We start from the raw sequence: 18,065 nt of genomic DNA, 5'->3' as shown, positions 1-18,065 counted from the left end.
CAGCCGCTTTGGCAGCAGAGAAGTGCGCAAATGGAAACAATCAAAGGAGGCAAAGTATCGATTCCCGAAATATACACTGGACGAAGAGTATGGGAATAAAAAAACTGGCAGTAGGCAGGTGTGAGGTGACCCGTCATGTCGAAATGTTTACTTTTATGATAATCAGAACTGATGTGTGGCGCTACATTCCTATACACATTTTTTTGAATTTTTTAGTGAAGTGAACCTGATCGGACGAGATTCGAACCCATTACCTCAATGGACCAGCGCGAGCTTAGCGCCACACTAACACACAGCACTGGCCCCATCATAAAACACCACCGTCAATGTTTGAAAATATTTTCACTCAATTTACTTAATAATGAGCCGGCAATCAGTTTGATTGGAAACGAAAGGTTAGTTTGAATTGCTCGCCCTATAGTGCAAACAAACGCGACTCGCCACAACTGGGAAACTGTTGAATCAATTATTCCGCAAGCATAAATAGAACAGCTAATCGGTAGATGTAGTGATCGCGTCGTACGACCGTGTAGTGGCTGCGGTTGGTGATTGCGCAAAGCTAATTATGCACGTGATGAGAGGGTACTAAAATTATCGCCTAGACAACGGCAATTTTCAGCGATGCTTTTTGACACATGTTGTTCACGGGCGAACTGAATAGGTTAGAATAGGTAGGAGAATCTCATTGGCCTACTTCGACCGCTTGGTATTTTGGTAAAGCTGGAACATTTTGAAGATGTGGAAAAATTAAAATACTTGGAAACTTCACAAAAAAATTAATTTCGATAAATGCTTTATATACCGCATTTATCGAAATTATTTTTTTTGTGAATTTTTCAAGTATTTTAATCTTTCCACGTCTTGAAAAAAAACAAACAATAATTCGAAATTGGTCAGGATTTTTTTGGTCAGATTTATGTCACCCCCGGAATTATGAACCAGGACAAGAAACTTACCACACAAAGCGTGTCTTTACAAACGTCGACTACCTCTTTTTGACAAGACTGTGGTTTTCTGACATCGTGCCGTTATGCAAAATCAGTTGTAGCATTGTATAGAGTCATCAAACTAAATTTTGTGCCCAAATACTACAATACGCCAAACTGCCGAAAAATACTGGGCAAATACGAAGCAGCAGCTCAAAATCCGATTTCGCCAAAAATGAAATGAATATTTAATGAAATTATAATATATTTGAGAAAGAAGTTACAGATACTACTGTGTAAAAGGTTATGAGTACCATTCAAAACTGTTTTTAAATATTACATTTCACAAACTGAATCTTTTCCTAATTTGGATAACGAATTAATTTTTGGCCATAGTTTCTACGTAGTGCAATAATTTTGTGGACATCCTTTGGTTGTAAAACTAAAAAATATCTAATATTGAGTATATTGGGGCAGATCCAGAAAAAAATTTCGGGCGGGGTCTGAAATTTCGATTTTAAAATTACATTAAATTCGTAATACGTAAAAAACGTTTTTTTTTAAATATCAGTTTTACATTTCTTATAAAAGAAATGTATAGAATTCGCTCAAACTTTCAAGATTTTTTCCGAGGCCCGGAGGGCCGAGTCTTATATACCAATCGACTCAGCTCGACGATTTGGGACAATGTCTGTGTGTGTGTGTGTGTGTGTGTGTGTGTGTGTATGTAACGGACAAATTCTCATTCGTGTTTCTCAGCAATGGCTGAACCGATCTTATCCAAACCAATTTTAAATGAAAGAACTAAAAAACAGTATGAACGCTATTAATTTGTTTTTGATTCTGATGTTTAGTTTTTAAGATATGAATGTTTGAATGCGTAAAAATGGCATTTTTTGCAGTTTTTTTAAATTATTTGCCGGAATTGACAATATAGATTAACAATTTATATGTTTTTAGACAGCTTAAACGAATACCTTTCGAACAAGCTATAGATTGTTGAAATCGGACTATTATCAAAAGAGATATTTAACATTAAATGCGGACGAAAGATTTCTATCATTTTTCATTGCCAGAAATATGACCAAAAACATGTAATCTATTATTAACGCCAAAACGGCTTATTTTAGGTCAATAGTATCTTCGGAGAATTTAATGGAGGTAATATGCTCTTTCTTTTGGTATTGTGCTTTTGCTGATTAATCCCCCTATGAGTGAGATATTTTCACAAATTTTCTTGGAAGTGATTATAACGAAATGATGCCTTCATCAAATTTGTAGCTCTTACTTTTGCGAAAAACTTTACTGAAGACTTCAAATATCTATTTTGAATACTTTGAAAGTTATGGCTTGTTTTTTGTGGATTACTCTTCGTCGCCTATTTATTGTTCAATATAGTAATAATCCATTGAAATAAGCCAAACATTATTTCGATAAATCGAATTTTGTATTTCATTTTTCTATCTACAACCGCCAGAAATAATCACCGAACACTTCCAAGTTGTCTGGAAGGAACTTGATAACATATCTGTGCAAAAATGTTCATTTGTGCGAACCTTCTGACTGCAATTTTTCTAACTTATGACCATCGGATCGATCTGAAACCTTTCGGAAAATGAAAAGCGAAATAAATAACTCCAAGCAACGGCGTAGCCAAGAGAAGGTTTTAACACCATACACCCCACCCCCCCCCCCCCCACCACACAAAAAAAATATTGGATTGGACTTGAAAATTTATTGATGCAAACTGATTTAATTCAATATTACAATAACATTATCTGATCCGTAGATTGATAACCTGTTGTTGTAAACATCATGAGGACTTTTGGTAAATTGTCGGAATGGGGTCCTGATATGTAACTGATCTATTGGTCTTGATTTCACAGTTGTCTAATAGCATCAATATCAAATTCATGCCTGAAAACATTCCAATAGAAAATTCCAGAGTTCTGTAATCAATCATAATCCTCAGATTTCTTTTCAAATTTTCAGCTTTTTTCCTACACAATATTACAAAAGCTTATTACACAATTTTTCCTAATAGGTTTGTGAAAATTATAAACTATTTGAAATTTTTTAATAGTTTTATTTTTTATATAACCGTGATTTTTTAATAAATAGTGATCATCGCTTCACAACGTAGTCTATTTTTCATGGTTTGCGGTGAGCACGAACTCTCGAATTGCTGAACTGAAAATTATGGAATAGAAATTAATTTTTAGTATTCTTTACAGACCCGCTGGTGCCTTAAGACGTTTTCGCTAGATTTTTAGAGCACTGTGCACTAGACTGCCCAGAAAAATTATGAATTTTTGAAAACTCAATCGGCCCACCCCTGAGTCGATTCCTAGTCCCACCAGGAGTACTTGTAACAAATTTGAAGCAAATCGGACAAGTCTAACTACCGGACCAACGGGCCTGAAGTTTATATTGGATTTTTCAACAATTTACATGGAGAAAACTCACTAGCTCGTATTTTCGCCGCTAGGTGGCACTGTATACAACGTATTATCACTGTAAGAGAAAATAAGAAAGATATTTTAATTATCTACAACTTTGTCGAAGACTGCTAGTAAATCCGGCTATGTTAAAAGAAGTTATTAAACTTTTAACGAAGTGATGTCTGAGTCAGTTTTGCATGGGGCCTAGCAGTGCATGGTTGTGTATCAGTACTCGACTCCCGCGAACTATATATTTTTGTGAAATAATGGTTAGATTTAGCCGAATAGTATGTTTACAAGAATTATAGTAAATAATACGAGTTATGTTTTGGTTAGAAAATTTTAGTTCCACCTGTGACCGCATAGAGGGCGCCACTACTAACTTTTCATAGAAGTGAGATAGAGTATCAAGATGTTCAGAAGAAATACTGAAAAATGCCTGTTCTATAACTTTGTAGAAGACACCAAATTTCTATCTCTCTCCGTTGAAAAGTTAGTGTTGGCGCCCTCTATGCGGTAACAGGTGGAACTAAAATTTTCTAATCAAAGCATGACTCGTATTATTTACTATAATTCTTCTGAACATACCATTGAGCTAAACCTAACGATTATTTCACAAAAATGTTTAGTTCGTGTGAATCGAGTACTGATACACAACCATGCACTGCTAGGCCCCATGCAAAACTGACTCAGACATCACTTCGTTAAAAGTTTAATAACTTCTTTTAACAAAGTCGGATTTACTTGCAGTCTTCGACGAAGTTGTAGACAATTCAATTATCCTTCTTATTTTCACTTACAGTGATAATACGATGCATACAGTGCCACCTAGCGGCGAAAATGCGTGCTGGTGGGTTTTCTCCATGTAAATTGTTGAAAATTCCCATACAAATTTCAGGCCCGTTGGTCCGGTAGTTAGACTTGTCCGATTTGCTTCAAATTTGGTGCAAGTACTCCTGGTGGGACTAGGAATCGACGCAGAGGTGGGCCGATAGGGGTCATTTTTTTCCTGTCACCCTACTGTGCACCCAGTTCATTAACGCAAGTGACGGAAGGTTATCGAAAAGTTTCGTGAAAATGAAAGTTCCAGTAATGATGATGATTTTCCCAAACGGTTCGTTTTCGTGAGGTTTTTATTTGTTCTTTGGCATTAGGATTAGCGATAATAATTCAAATCAAGAATAGTACTGGGAAGTCACCTTTAGAAAAAGTCAATGTCGAAGTAAAATTTGAAACTATGCACGCATGTACTTCAGAGATAGCGTGATATCAGGAGCTGTGATTTCATTTCAACGCTTTTTTTTTGTGAAAAGAGCGATACTTACAAATGTAAACATAGGGCTTTTTTCTTACATGCGAATGAGGGCTTTGAAACGCAACAAATTAACCTAAAAATTTTGATTCTACGATATTGCTTTCTTAAACTACAGCAAAAAATACAACGGGCGAAACTGTATTTTTGTTTGTTTATTTAAAGTTTCGCCCTCCACGCTCCATGCAAACAAACAGGGCGATACTTTTTTTGCTAGCAGTTTAGAGGCGAAACTGTTATTTTCGTTTTTTTTAGGATTATCAAACTGATACCAGCTGTAAATAGTAACAATGATCTCTATTGAAAAAACCCGGACGAAATCGGTGGTGTAAAACGGTAGTTATTGTAAAAAACGTTAGGGCGATACTTCAATGCTGATAGATGGGACCGAAAAAGTAAACAATCGCCAAAGGGGCGATACTATCATTTTGTCAATTTCAATAGCAAAAACAAATTTTAATTTAATAATTTCAAATACTTTATGAAGTATTGGGTTTCGATCACTGAATCATGCAAGCTAGGATGTCAAAAAACACAATAGTTCTTAAATAGGAAATAAAACCAAGTCTGGAAATATTCACTGTTGATTTTCTTTGAATGGTATCACTGCTAGTATCGCCCTTTTCAAGAAAAAGCGTTGATTTCTTAGTTCTCAGTCGCGTTGGAAATTTGAGTAAAATATAAACTTCAAATCGATTAAAAAAATCGTTTTTTCTGTTTCAGTACAATATATAACCCCTTTAGGAAAATTCAGTTTTCCCACCACAATATAGATATTTTATTAACAGAGCATTAACAATAATTCGTTGGTATGTCTATTTTATGGCCCATTTTTTCGCTTTCCCATTGATTTGGTTTGAGATTTCTAGCACTGATGTTGTCCTATGCTGATTTGAGCGATTCTCTGAGTCCTGCCACTATCCCATGTAATATGTGTTATCAAAAACATCGCGAAGCATCAAGTTCTAAATGCTCTCAAACGATATAATATCCGAAGAGAGTGATAAGAGTTATAAGAAATGTCTCATCACACTGTTAGGTGGATTAAACACGTTTTTTTTAACAAATTTGGTTTGGAATGATTTTGAGTTTGAAATTAATATAAAATTGATACTAATTTAAAATTTCTCAACAAGTAAAAAAAAATCGGGGAGGTCCGGACCCCCAAAACCCTCCTCCTGGATCCTCCACTGAATATACTAAAATTACACACGATTATCGATAGTTTATCTACATCAATACCACTAAGTTTGACGTGTTTTACTGAGCTAACCGAAATCAGAAGTACATATATCGAGGATTCGTTTCTCTGTTTCGTTTGACCATGCATTATAATAGGGCTGATATAACATTATGACAATCTACGAAAACAAAGTAACAATATGCCAATAAAACTCAATATGCATTGAATACGATTTCAACACGAAGATGTCTTTTAACGAATTTATCAATCTCTATTTTTAAACTACGGTGTTTACAAAAGAGTTATTCTTAACATATTGCCACGTTCCTGATGTGATGAAACTGGGTATAATGTGGCCTGAGAAAAGCCATATTTTGTTTTACAATAAACATTCCTTTTCGCGAGCAGAAGGTTTTGAAATCAACCAGTACTGTATCGGCGAATCTCTTTCAAAATATTTAGAATCAGGATGCTTATTTTTCAAGCCACGCGTTTCTTGCTGCAGAATGAGGAATAACGACTCTTTGGTTGGTCGAGTATATGTCACCGTGACTCATAGTTTATCTTTGAGTTTGACATTATTCTGGTTTAACCGAAACTGAAATCAGAAGCTGAAGAATATTCTACTTATTATCGGTATATTAATCCAAGAATGCTCGTCAAAACAATTTTTGAAGCAAATAAAGATTGGGCGGCTCCCTCTTCTCTTGATATTTGCATGGCGCCAGTAGTGCAGACCGTCAGTTTGATTTTATGCGCCAGTTCTCATCACGGGTCCCCCCAAAATCCCGGGGCCCCTGGCCAGGGCCCAATGTGCCCATGCGTAAAGACGGTACTGTTGGCAAAGCTGAGGACGTGATCAATTCTGAATCAGTGACGTATGTGCCTACCGCATCAAAATGTTAAACTGTCCTTTTGTCTTTTGGTCCCTGGTGTGTTCTTGGTCTTTGTTGTCTTTTTTATCTATTTCGTCTTTTTGTTTTTTTTTTGTCTTTATAGTTTTTGTCTTTCATGTGTTTTTTGTCTTCTTAATCCCTTTTAGTTTTTTGTTTTGTTGTCTTTTTTGATCTTTTTTCTTTTATATCTTTGTTGTCTGATTAGTCGTTTTTTGTAATTTTTAAATTTTTGTCTTTCATGTGTTTTTTGTCTTCTTCATCCTTTTTATTTTTTTGTCTTTTATGTCTTTTTTTTATATCTTTGTTGTCTGATTTGTCGTTTTTATATTTTTGTCTTTTATGTGTTTTTTTGTATTCTTGCTTTTTTGTCTTGTCTTTTTTGTTTTTGGTGCTTTTGTCGTCATTGTTTTACTGCCATTTCTGTATTTTTGTATTTTTCGTCCCATTTGTCAATGTTTTTTTTTGTTTTTCTTGTCCTTTTATGTCTTGTTTGTTTTTTTGTCACTTTTGCCCTTTTTGTCCACTTTTTTTGTCTTCCTTGTTTCTTTTGCCATTTCAAGACATTTATAACTTTTTGTCTTTTTTCTGGTTTTCGGTTCTTTTGTTTTTTCTGAGTTTTTGTCTATTTTCATTTTTTGCCTTTTTCGTCTTTTTAGCCTTTTTTGTCCTTTTAGTCTTTTATAGCTTTATTGTCTGTGATTTGTGTCTTTTTTATCTTTTGCCTTTTTAATCTATTTTGTCATTTTTGCACTTTTTGTTCTTTTGGTAGTTTTGTCTTCATTGTTTTACTGCCTTTTCTGTGTTTTTGTATTTTTCGTCCCATTTGTGAATATTTTTTGTCTTTCTTGTCCTTTTATGTCTGGTTTGTCTGTTTTCTCTCTTCTCTCCTTTTTCCCCTCTTTGTCTTTTGTCTTCCACGTCATTGTTTATTTTGTAATTTTTGTGTTTTAAGACATTTATAACTTTTTTGTCTTTTTTCTCGTTTTCTGTTTTCTTTTTGTTGTGTTTTTTGTCTTAGTTTATATTTTGTATTTTTAGTTTTTTATATTTTTTGTCTTTTTTGTATTTTTGTCTTTTTAGCCTTTTTGTCTTTATATCTTTGTTGTCCTTGTTTTTGTGTCTTTTTTGTTTTTTGCTTTTTTATCTATTTTATCTTCTTTGTACTTTTCGTTCTTTTGGTATTTTTGTCTTCATTGTTTTACTTTCTTTTCTGTGTTGTTATATTTTTCGTCCCATTAGTTAATGTCTTTTGTCGTGTTTGTCTTTTTAACTCTTTGGTCCTTTTATCCCTCTTTGTATTTTGTCTTCCATGCCATTATTTTGTCATTTTTGTGTTTTAAGACATTTATAACTTTCTTGTTTTTTTCTCGTTTTCTGTTGTTGTTGTTTTTTTGTCTTGGGTTATATTTTGTCTTTTTAGTTTATTAACTTTTTTGTCTTTTGTGCGATCTTTGTCTTTTTTTGTTTTTCGTATTTTTGTTTTGTTTGTCTATGTGGCTTTTCTGATTTTCTCTCGTTTGTGTCTTTTGTGATTTTTGTGTCTTTTTTGTGTGTTTTTGTACTTTTTGTCTTTTTAGCCTTTTTATCTTGCATATCTTCGTTGTCACTGTTTTATCTTTGTTTTTGTCTATTTTTTGTTTTTTGATTTTTTATCTATTTATCTTCTTTGTACTTTTCGTCCTTTTGGTATTTTTGTCTTCATTGTTTTACTCTCTTTTCTGTGTTTTTGTATTTTTCGTCCCATTTGTCAACGTCTTTTGTTTTGTTTATCTTTTTAACTCTTTGGTCTTTTTTCCCTCTTTGTTTTTTGTCTTCCATGTCATTGTTTATTTTGTCATTTTTGTGTTTTAAGACATTTATAACTTTTTGTCTTTTTTCTCGTTTTCTGTTTTTTTGTTGTGTTTTTGTATTAGTTTATATTTTGTCTTATTTGTCATTTTGTTTATTTTGTCTTTTTAGCCATTTTTATCATTTTAGTCTTTTATATCTCTGTGTTCCGCGTTTTCTTGTATTTTTGGGAATGTTTGCTTTTTTGTCTTTTTTGCCTATTGTATGTTCTTTGTCTCTTTTGTTTTTTTTGCCTTTTTGTCTTTTTCGTTTTTTTGTATTTTTAGTCTTTTTTGTCCATGTAGTATTTTATATCTTTGTTGTCTGCGTTTTTCTGTTTTTTATTGCGTCGTTTTCTTTTTTGCCTTTTTGTTGTGTTGATTGTTGTCGTTTTTTGCATATTTCGTCTTTTTGGTATGTTTCATTGTTTTTCTGTGTTTTTGTATTTTTCGTCCCCTTTGTCAGTGTTTTTTGTCTTACGTATTCTTGTATGTCTTGTTTGTTTCTTTTGTCTATTTCGTTCTTTTTGTCTTAATTGTTTTTTTTTGGCAGGGAAGACATTGTTTATTTTGTCTTTTAAGACAATTATAACTTTTCTGGATTTTGTCTTAGTTTATATTTTGTCCTTTTAGTTTTTTTTATCTTTTTTGTCTTTTATGTGTTCTTTGTCTTTTTGGCTTTTTTCTATTGTTTTGTCTTCTTTGTCTTTTTGCCTCTTTTGTTTTTTTTTGTCTTTCGTGTCTTTTGTGTCTTTTATGTCCTTTTGTGTTTAATTTGTCTTTAATGGATTTTCTTGTAATGTTGTCCTTTTTGCCTTTTTTGACTTTTGCATCTTTTTTGCCATTTTTGATTTCTGCCTTTTTGTCCTTTATGTTTGTTTTGTATTTTTCGTCTTTTTTGTCTTCTTTGTATTATTGTTTGTTCTGTGTTTTTGTCTTTTTATGTCTTTTACGTTTTTTGTGTTTTCGCCTCTTTTATCTCTTTTGTCCTCTTCCTTTTGTTTTTTTTTTGCAATTTTTGTCTTTTATGTCTTCATTGTCTTTTTGTCGTTTTTTGTCTTTTTTATGTTTTGACACTTTTTTGTCTTTGTCGTCTTTTTTGTCCTATTTCTCATTATATCCTGTTTGTCCTTTTTTCTCGATTTTGTCTTTTTAGTCTTATTCGTTCTTTGTCGTGTTGTCTTCTTTGTTTTAGTCCATTTTTATCTTTTATGTCTTCTTGTTCTCTTTGTCGTTTTTTGTGTTTTTGACCTTTTTTTGATTCCTTGTCATTAGTTTTTTATCTTTTTAGTCTTTTCTGATCCTTTTATGTTTTTTAGACTTTCATGTCTTGTCTCTTTTTCGTCTTTTTTATTTTTAGTCTCTTTATTGTCTTTTATGCCCTTTTGTCTATTTTGTTTTCTTTGCATTTTTGTTAATTTGTATATAATTTGTCTTGTTTACGTATTTTGTAGTTTTTTGGTCTTTTTTGTCTTTTTTGTGTCTTTTGTTTTTCCTTTTTTGACTTTCCATCCTTTTTGTCTATTTAGTCTTTCTTCTATGATTTGTTTGCCTTTTTTGACTATTTTGTATTTTATTTCCTTTTTGGATTTTGTAGTTTTGGCCAATTTGGCTTTTTGATATTTGTTTTTTTTTTGTCATCTTATCCAAGATGACGTCTTCCGGTTTAGCAATATTCATGATTTCCCCAACACTATGGATTTTCGGGACGGGCTTGACAAGTAGATGACAAAAAAATATATTTGGGACCTTTTCCAAGATGGCGATTTCCGGCTGAACAACGTTCTCGATAACCCTAATAATCCAATTTGCACATATTTAATTTTTTCTCCGCCTATTGTCATGTTGACTTTTTCGTCTCTTTAGGAGGTTTTATGTTTTGTCTTTTTGTTTTTCCGTCTCTGTCATTCGATCGTTTTGGTTTTAGTTATCGTTTTATTCTCTCTTGTCTTTTTTTATTTTTTATAGTCCATAAATTTTTTGTCTTATTGGTCTTTATGATCTCTTTGTCTTTGTCTCTTTGTCCTTTTTGTTTTTTTTTACTGTTTTTCTTTTTTGTCTTTTTTGTCTTTCCTGTGTTTTGTCTCTTTTGTCATTGTTTTTTTGTTTTTGCTATGTTTTTGTCCCTTTTGTCATGGTTTTTGTCTTTTTATGCTTTTTGTCTTTTTCGTTTTATTAAAATAGTGAAAATCAATTTCTCCATTTTAACAACCTAAAATAAACCAATAAAAACGGGTCTTCACTGTATTCTCCATAACCTAACAATATGAATATTTTTGGATCTGGCTTGTTGAGTAGGTAATGCAAAAGGATATTTAGAACCATTTTGAAATCCAAGATTGCAGCTTCCGGTTGAGCGAAATTCTCTGTAATCCATTTTTGACGTCATTTCGAAGATCAAGATAGTGACATCCGGTTAAGCAAAATTTTCTATAATCATATTCTCTCTATATCTATCCCTGTATACAATGAAGACCTCTTTTTATCAGTCTCTTGGTGACTGACAGACTGACAAAATCAGGACTTATTTTTTATTTCTTTTCAATAAAACGACGTTGTTAAACTATTTCTCTTTAGTGTCCTGACATAGTCTCCAAAATCCTTCCTGATTATTTAGTATACATTTCCTTTAAGGGAGTCTTCCAGTGCAAAATATAAAAAATAGATATTTTTATTTTAACATATTTTGCATCTTTTAAATGAGAAAAAATATGCTCAAGGAGGCATTTACTCGAATTTAACTTGTTTCGTCGGCTAAAGCCCATCAAACGGATTACACGTGAGAGTGACAAAATCCGGTCAAAAAGCAGACAAAATCGGAAGCAGACAAAATCGAGTCTTGACAGTGTCTACTAATTAATTATCCCATTCCGAAAATAGCTATATTGTTAAAGTTATAGAGAATTAATCTACTCGTCAATATCACTTTGAAAATACGCACATTGTTGGGGTTATGGAAAATTTATCTAAACCAATAGCCGCCATATTGGATTTCAAAATGGATTCAAACATTGCCTCATGTACTCGTTAACTCCATTCCGAATATATCCATATCGCTAGGGTTATAGAGAATTCATTAAAAAGTCGAAGTCGCCATCGTGAATTTTAACTTGGCTTCCGATATCGCTTCCCGTCATCTATTCGTCAACCCCACCATTCCCAAAAAATGCATAGTATAAGGTTATAGTGAATTTATTTAAACCGTAAGTCGCCATCTTGGATTTCATAATGGCTTCAGACATCGATTTCTGTTATGTACTTGCTAACCCCTTTCCAAAGATACCAAAAATTTATTAATAAGAACTAGCTAAGAATATTTTAAATTGTATACAACTTCATACTGCACTGTTCGAAATTATACTTTTTTACGAAATTGGTTCGTCGATAAAGAGTTATTTCGACTTTGGTTCATGAAAATAGGTACGTAAATCGAAAATTACTTTAAAAAAAGAGTTCGTAGATGAAGGTTTCAGTGTACTGGCCATATTCGAACTACCTTATCGAAGTCACCACACAACTAATATGCAACAACTGCTATGTCGTCTGAGTCATTTTGATTCCAATGGAAAAAAATGGATGAAGCAATTTGCGCATCAGGTCATAGGACCCCACCTAGAAAAGTTCGATTTGAATGCTTCGTGTTCCACTATACTCTTCAGCGACCCAAAGCTTCTGTGCTTGACTAGACATGGCATTACGCGGTACCAGCCACTTGCTTTATGCGTTCACAAATGTTGTGTGAACTGTTTGGATTTAGTGTCTAGCTGGCGCCAATATTGGTTATGGTTTGAATATATCGACTAACTAGCAGCAAGTTGCTGTCAGTTACTGACGAGTGGAACACGAAATATTCAAATCCAACTTTTCATTTGCGCCTGTTAATGTTTCTGTTGTACTTTAATGATGTGCATCTAGCACTGAAAGCATTCCAACTATCGTTTGTGGGATAATCTCATGATATTCGTCTGATGCGTTAGATTTAAGAATCTAGATTTCTCCAACTACAGCTTCAAACCAACCACCCAAAAAACAATATTTCTACAAAGACGTCTTTTGAACTAAAAACCTAAAGTGTATTCAACGATATTTTGACTTACAAAAAGAACTCACCTGATTAGCTGAAAGTTATTCCCGAAAACATATTGCACAACACTTCGAATGTGACGACAACGATTATAATTTTCCGAAAATTTAATCAACAATACGATCAAGCTTTCTTTTTACCCTCGTCGCTTCGAACTCAACATTCTTCACATATTTTCAAAAGCACTTTCCACCTCTTCCTCAAATAGAATAAAACTGAATAAATTATTCCATTTGCATCATCGCGCTGATAGCCGGTAAACAACACAACACCTGCTGGGTCTCATTTTGGATGATAGGAAACACACCTCTTTCCAAACCTACACACACACATCCATTCACGATTCGCTATTCTTCGACTGAATTAGAAATGCACCGTCCTCGAATGGAAACGACACACATAAACTCGACTCGATCTCGTTTCACAAAAAAGGCTTCGATTTAAACTTCTTATTCTCGATTCTTTTTTTTTTTTTGCTCTATCCAACACTCACTTCCGAAATGATAGTTTAATATCGGCATGTGCGTCACTACACATGATACAGCATGGAGGGCGAAGGAGGTTCAATTATTGTCCGATTCGCGAGAAAAAAAAACCCGATCGCGCTGTTGTACACTTCTTGCATCAACCCGTGGCTTCGTTCGTGCCAATCACCATCATCGCTCGGCCAAATCGGCAATAATCATAGCAGGCGTGGATTGAGCGAAAAAAAACAACAATAATAACATACATATTCCGGCTCATTCTCATTCTCTCGATAACCGTGCCGAGTTACCCGAGTAAGCACGGTCACACACACGCACACACTCGCGGCAGAGATCAATGTCGAAGGTCGCGCACTATACACGATGATCGCAGCAGCCGCCTGGTGCGGGACATCGACAGTCGTGGCAGGTTTGAGGATCCAGTCAAACCAACCGACTGTGTTCGTTTGTGTCAGAGGCAGAGATGCCAGGTACTTTTTTCAAATGTCTGCAATAATAATTTTAAAAGTCTGGGAAGAACAAAAAATGTCAGGAGAGCTAGTGTAACCAAAAGCCTTTATATTCAAAAATCTGTAAATATCTGCAACAAAACTGAAAAATCTGCAAATATCTGCAACCAAACTAAAAAATCTGCAAATATCTGCGTCATCGAAAAAATCTGCAGCTTAAATTAAAAGTCTGCGAATTTGCAGACTTGTCTGCAAATCTGGCATCTCTGGTCAGAGGCTCCTAATGCTTCCACCGCTTAGCCGTCCTGGCGCCCAACCGATTAGTGTGTACTGGGTAACCTCAAAATAAATAAATAGAAAAAAAAAACTATCGCACGTCAGCTTGCACCGCGCACAACGTTGTTTCGCATTCAAACGAACCGTTCCGCTGCACTGACTGATGTCGGTTCGAGTTTCGTTGTCGATCGTGAAAACTTATATGCAAATGGTGCGAATCGGATTGTGTCACCCGGATCACCTAGAAGGTAAGAGGATATGGGCACAGTTTAGAATATTTTAACACGATTTCGAGCGGCTGCTTAGCTGCGGTTAGTGATGATGTGAAGGCGAAAAAAGGTTCAGTTGTAACATTGTAAAGCTCTTGGTTGTTAGAATGATTTTCAAAAGTTTGAGGAAAATTGAACATTGAAAAGCTTCGATTTGCGACAAGTCATTTTTCCAGTACAAGGTTAGTGCAAATGCCCCACAGGGAAGTCACATGAAATCGCACGGAAACAAAATTCGTTCATAAACAAATTTAAAAAAATATTTCGTGAGCTGAACAATTTACGAAAACTGTAACCAAGTTCATGAAATTATGAATAATAAACCTCGTACTCAGAAAACTATTTGCCTTATACATGGCATTATGTTCAAATGTTAGGTTGGGTTATTGTTGTTCCCCGGACATGTTGAGTTTTTGTTATGATATTTGTTCAAAATTGCAGCCGACAACGTGAAACGATGTTCATGATTTCAAAAGCTTATTCGCAATTTTTGTGATTTCTATTCACGCTATCGTGCTACTTTATTCATGAGTTTCAATCAGATTTTTCTGTTAGATAAGCGGGATTTCTGCTCATGATTATCTTAGTTGCAATTTTCGTAAAAAGTAAAAAGTAAAAAGTAAAAAGTAAAAAGTAAAAAGTAAAAAGTAAAAAGTAAAAAGTAAAAAGTAAAAAGTAAAAAGTAAAAAGTAAAAAGTAAAAAGTAAAAAGTAAAAAGTAAAAAGTAAAAAGTAAAAAGTAAAAAGTAAAAAGTAAAAAGTAAAAAGTAAAAAGTAAAAGTAAAAAGTAAAAAGTAAAAAGTAAAAAGTAAAAAGTAAAAAGTAAAAAGTAAAAAGTATAAAGTATAAAGTAAAAAGTAAAAAGTAAAAAGTAAAAAGTAAAAAGTAAAAAGTAAAAAGTAAAAAGTAAAAAGTAAAAAGTAAAAAGTAAAAAGTAAAAAGTAAAAAGTAAAAAGTAAAAAGTAAAAAGTAAAAAGTAAAAAGTAAAAAGTAAAAAGTAAAAAGTTAAAAGTAAAAAGTAAAAAGTAAAAAGTAAAAAGTAAAAAGTAAAAAGTAAAAAGTAAAAAGTAAAAAGTAAAAAGTAAAAAGTAAAAAGTAAAAAGTAAAAAGTAAAAAGTAAAAAGTAAAAAGTAAAAAGTAAAAAGTAAAAAGTAAAAAGTAAAAAGTAAAAAGTAAAAAGTAAAAAGTAAAAAGTAAAAAGTAAAAAGTAAAAAGTAAAAAGTAAAAAGTAAAAAGTAAAAAGTAAAAAGTAAAAAGTAAAAAGTAAAAAGTAAAAAGTAAAAAGTAAAAAGTAAAAAGTAAAAAGTAAAAAGTAAAAAGTAAAAAGTAAAAAGTAAAAAGTAAAAAGTAAAAGTAAAAAGTAAAAAGTAAAAGTAAAAAGTAAAAAGTAAAAAGTAAAAAGTAAAAAGTAAAAAGTAAAAAGTAAAAAGTAAAAGTAAAAAGTAAAAAGTAAAAAGTAAAAAGTAAAAAGTAAAAAGTAAAAAGTAAAAAGTAAAAAGTAAAAAGTAAAAAGTAAAAAGTAAAAAGTAAAAAGTAAAAAGTAAAAAGTAAAAAGTAAAAAGTAAAAAGTAAAAAGTAAAAAGTAAAAAGTAAAAAGTAAAAAGTAAAAGTAAAAGTAAAAAGTAAAAAGTAAAAAGTAAAAAATAAAAAGTAAAAAGTAAAAAGTAAAAAGTAAAAAGTAAAAAGTAAAAAGTAAAAAGTAAAAAGTAAAAAGTAAAAAGAAAAAGTAAAAAGTAAAAAGTAAAAAGTAAAAAGTAAAAAGTAAAAAGTAAAAAGTAAAAAGTAAAAAGTAAAAAGTAAAAAGTAAAAAGTAAAAAGTAAAAAGTAAAAAGTAAAAAGTAAAAAGTAAAAAGTAAAAAGTAAAAAGTAAAAAGTAAAAAGTAAAAAGTAAAAAGTAAAAAGTAAAAAGTAAAAAGTAAAAAGTAAAAAATAAAAGGTAAAAAGTAAAAAGTAAAAAGTAAAAAAAGTAGAAAGTAAAAAATAAAAAGTAAAAGAGGGATTGCATGAGAAATCGGCCGACCACAATACATGACCATCGTCGATTCGAACGAAACTTTGAAATTGTGTTCAGTTTATGAATCTCCACTATTTTCTTTAACAATTGCAATATTTTGATACAAGAGTAATCTTTCAAAAGGGCGTAAACATTTGTACGTGCATAAATTTCAAATTTTTTTTGTTCGATTACAGCAAAACTTTCTGAGAACGAGTTTTAGGGAATGAATATTTATGTGCGAAAAAAATATACACTGAAAAAAAATTTGTGTCATTTTTCACAAAAACGAAAATTTAAATTGCGAAAAACCCATTTTTTCTAATTTTTTATATTTTAGAAACAAAAACCTAAAGAGAAAAGAAACATTTTGAATGTGATGGAGAACTTATCGGTATAAAAGTTTTTCTAACAATAACTTTATACATGTTTTTAAATTTCATGCTAATTGACATACAAAACTGTTTTATTTTATTACAGAATATTATTACAGAATAATTCTTAGTCTTAAAATGCATTTAACAAATATCTTCCAAAATGCGATAGTTTACGAGATATTTGGAATTTTGTTCCAACAAAAACAGTTAATTCGTATGATTATGCCCTTTACAAAAGTTATTCGCGTTACCCCTTCATAAAATGTCAAATAGATGTTTATCATTTTAAAGACGTAAAAGAAACTTTTTCAGTGTATTTGGATCATGGAGAACCTTTCAATAAAAATGTTTTCCTGGCAACAACTTTTGACATATTTTTGTAATTCACACTATTTGCAGTAAAAAATACAATTTCCTTTTTGAATATGATTTTAAACGCTATTTTAAATCAAAATGCTAATAACAAAAATTTTCTGAAATGTAGTTCTCGAGATATTTCAAATTTCGTTATGATCGAACTATTTAGTTTAATCATAAGACCCTATGGTTGAATAATATTTTGATTTTTTTCGTATAGCTTTCAAATGGTTTACAATATCACCTTGATGTCAAAGAGAAAGTTACAGGAAATGTTATGGGGCTTTTGAAAATGTTATTATTGTTGATGGAGAAACGCGAATAACTTCTGAAAAGGTCGTCAGAAAACAAAAGAATTATGTTTTTAAAACAAAATTTCAAATATCTCGAGAACTACTACATTTCAGAAAATGTTTGTTATTAGCATTTTGATTTAAAATAGCATTTAGAATCATATTCAATAAGAAAATTGTAATTTTGACTGCAAATAATAAGAATTATAAAAATATGTCAGAAATTGCTGCTAGGAAAAAAAATTTATTGAAAACTTCTTCATGATCCAAATACACTGAAAAAGTTTCTTTTAAGTTATTAAAATGATAAACATTAGATTTTTAACATTTTATAATTGGGTAACGCGAATAACTTTTAAAAAGAGCAGAATCATGCGAATTAACTGTTTTTGTTGGAGCAAAATTCCAAATATCTCGAAAACTATCGCATTTTGGAAGATTGTTGATAAACATATTTAAATTTAAAATGAGAGTTAGAATTATATTCTGTAATAAAATTCCAGTTTTGTATGTCGATTAGCATGAAATTTAAAAACATGTATAAAGTTATTGTTAGAAAAACTTGTTTACCCATAAGTTCTCCATCATACAATCACATTCAAAATGTTACAAGAAAACTCTTGAGCTTTTCATTGACAAAATATAAAAAAATAGGAAAAGTAGGTTTTTCTACAATTTAAATTTTCAACACAAATTTTCGTTTTTGTGAAAAATGACACAAAATTTTGATTCAGTGTACATTTTTTCGCACATAAATATTCATTCTCTCAACTCGTCAGTAATTGAACAACAAAATTTGAAAATAATGCACGTATAAATGTTTACGCCCTTTTAAAAAATTGCTCTTGGGTCAAAATAATCTTACTGATTGTGGAAAATGTTTAGTCTTCCATACCGAT

At 31.7% G+C, this 18,065-nt stretch overlaps 1 protein-coding gene across 1 annotated transcript in view; it reads right to left on the bottom strand.

Annotated features, from left to right (window-relative positions):
- The window catches only part of LOC131685281 (inositol-trisphosphate 3-kinase B), a 486,498-nt gene extending 472,892 nt beyond the window's left edge, over window positions 1-13,606 (bottom strand). Inside the window, exon 1 of the mRNA XM_058968886.1 lies at window positions 12,695-13,606. The gene's annotated coding sequence lies outside the window, so the exon portion shown is untranslated. The remainder of the gene's footprint in view (window positions 1-12,694) is intronic.
- Window positions 13,607-18,065: the final 4,459 nt, after the last annotated feature.

The sequence above is a fragment of the Topomyia yanbarensis genome, chromosome 2, assembly GCF_030247195.1.
Source record: "Topomyia yanbarensis strain Yona2022 chromosome 2, ASM3024719v1, whole genome shotgun sequence".
NCBI classification, from domain to species: Eukaryota; Metazoa; Arthropoda; class Insecta; order Diptera; family Culicidae; genus Topomyia; species Topomyia yanbarensis.
This window is presented reverse-complemented; position numbering and strand designations above follow the sequence as displayed.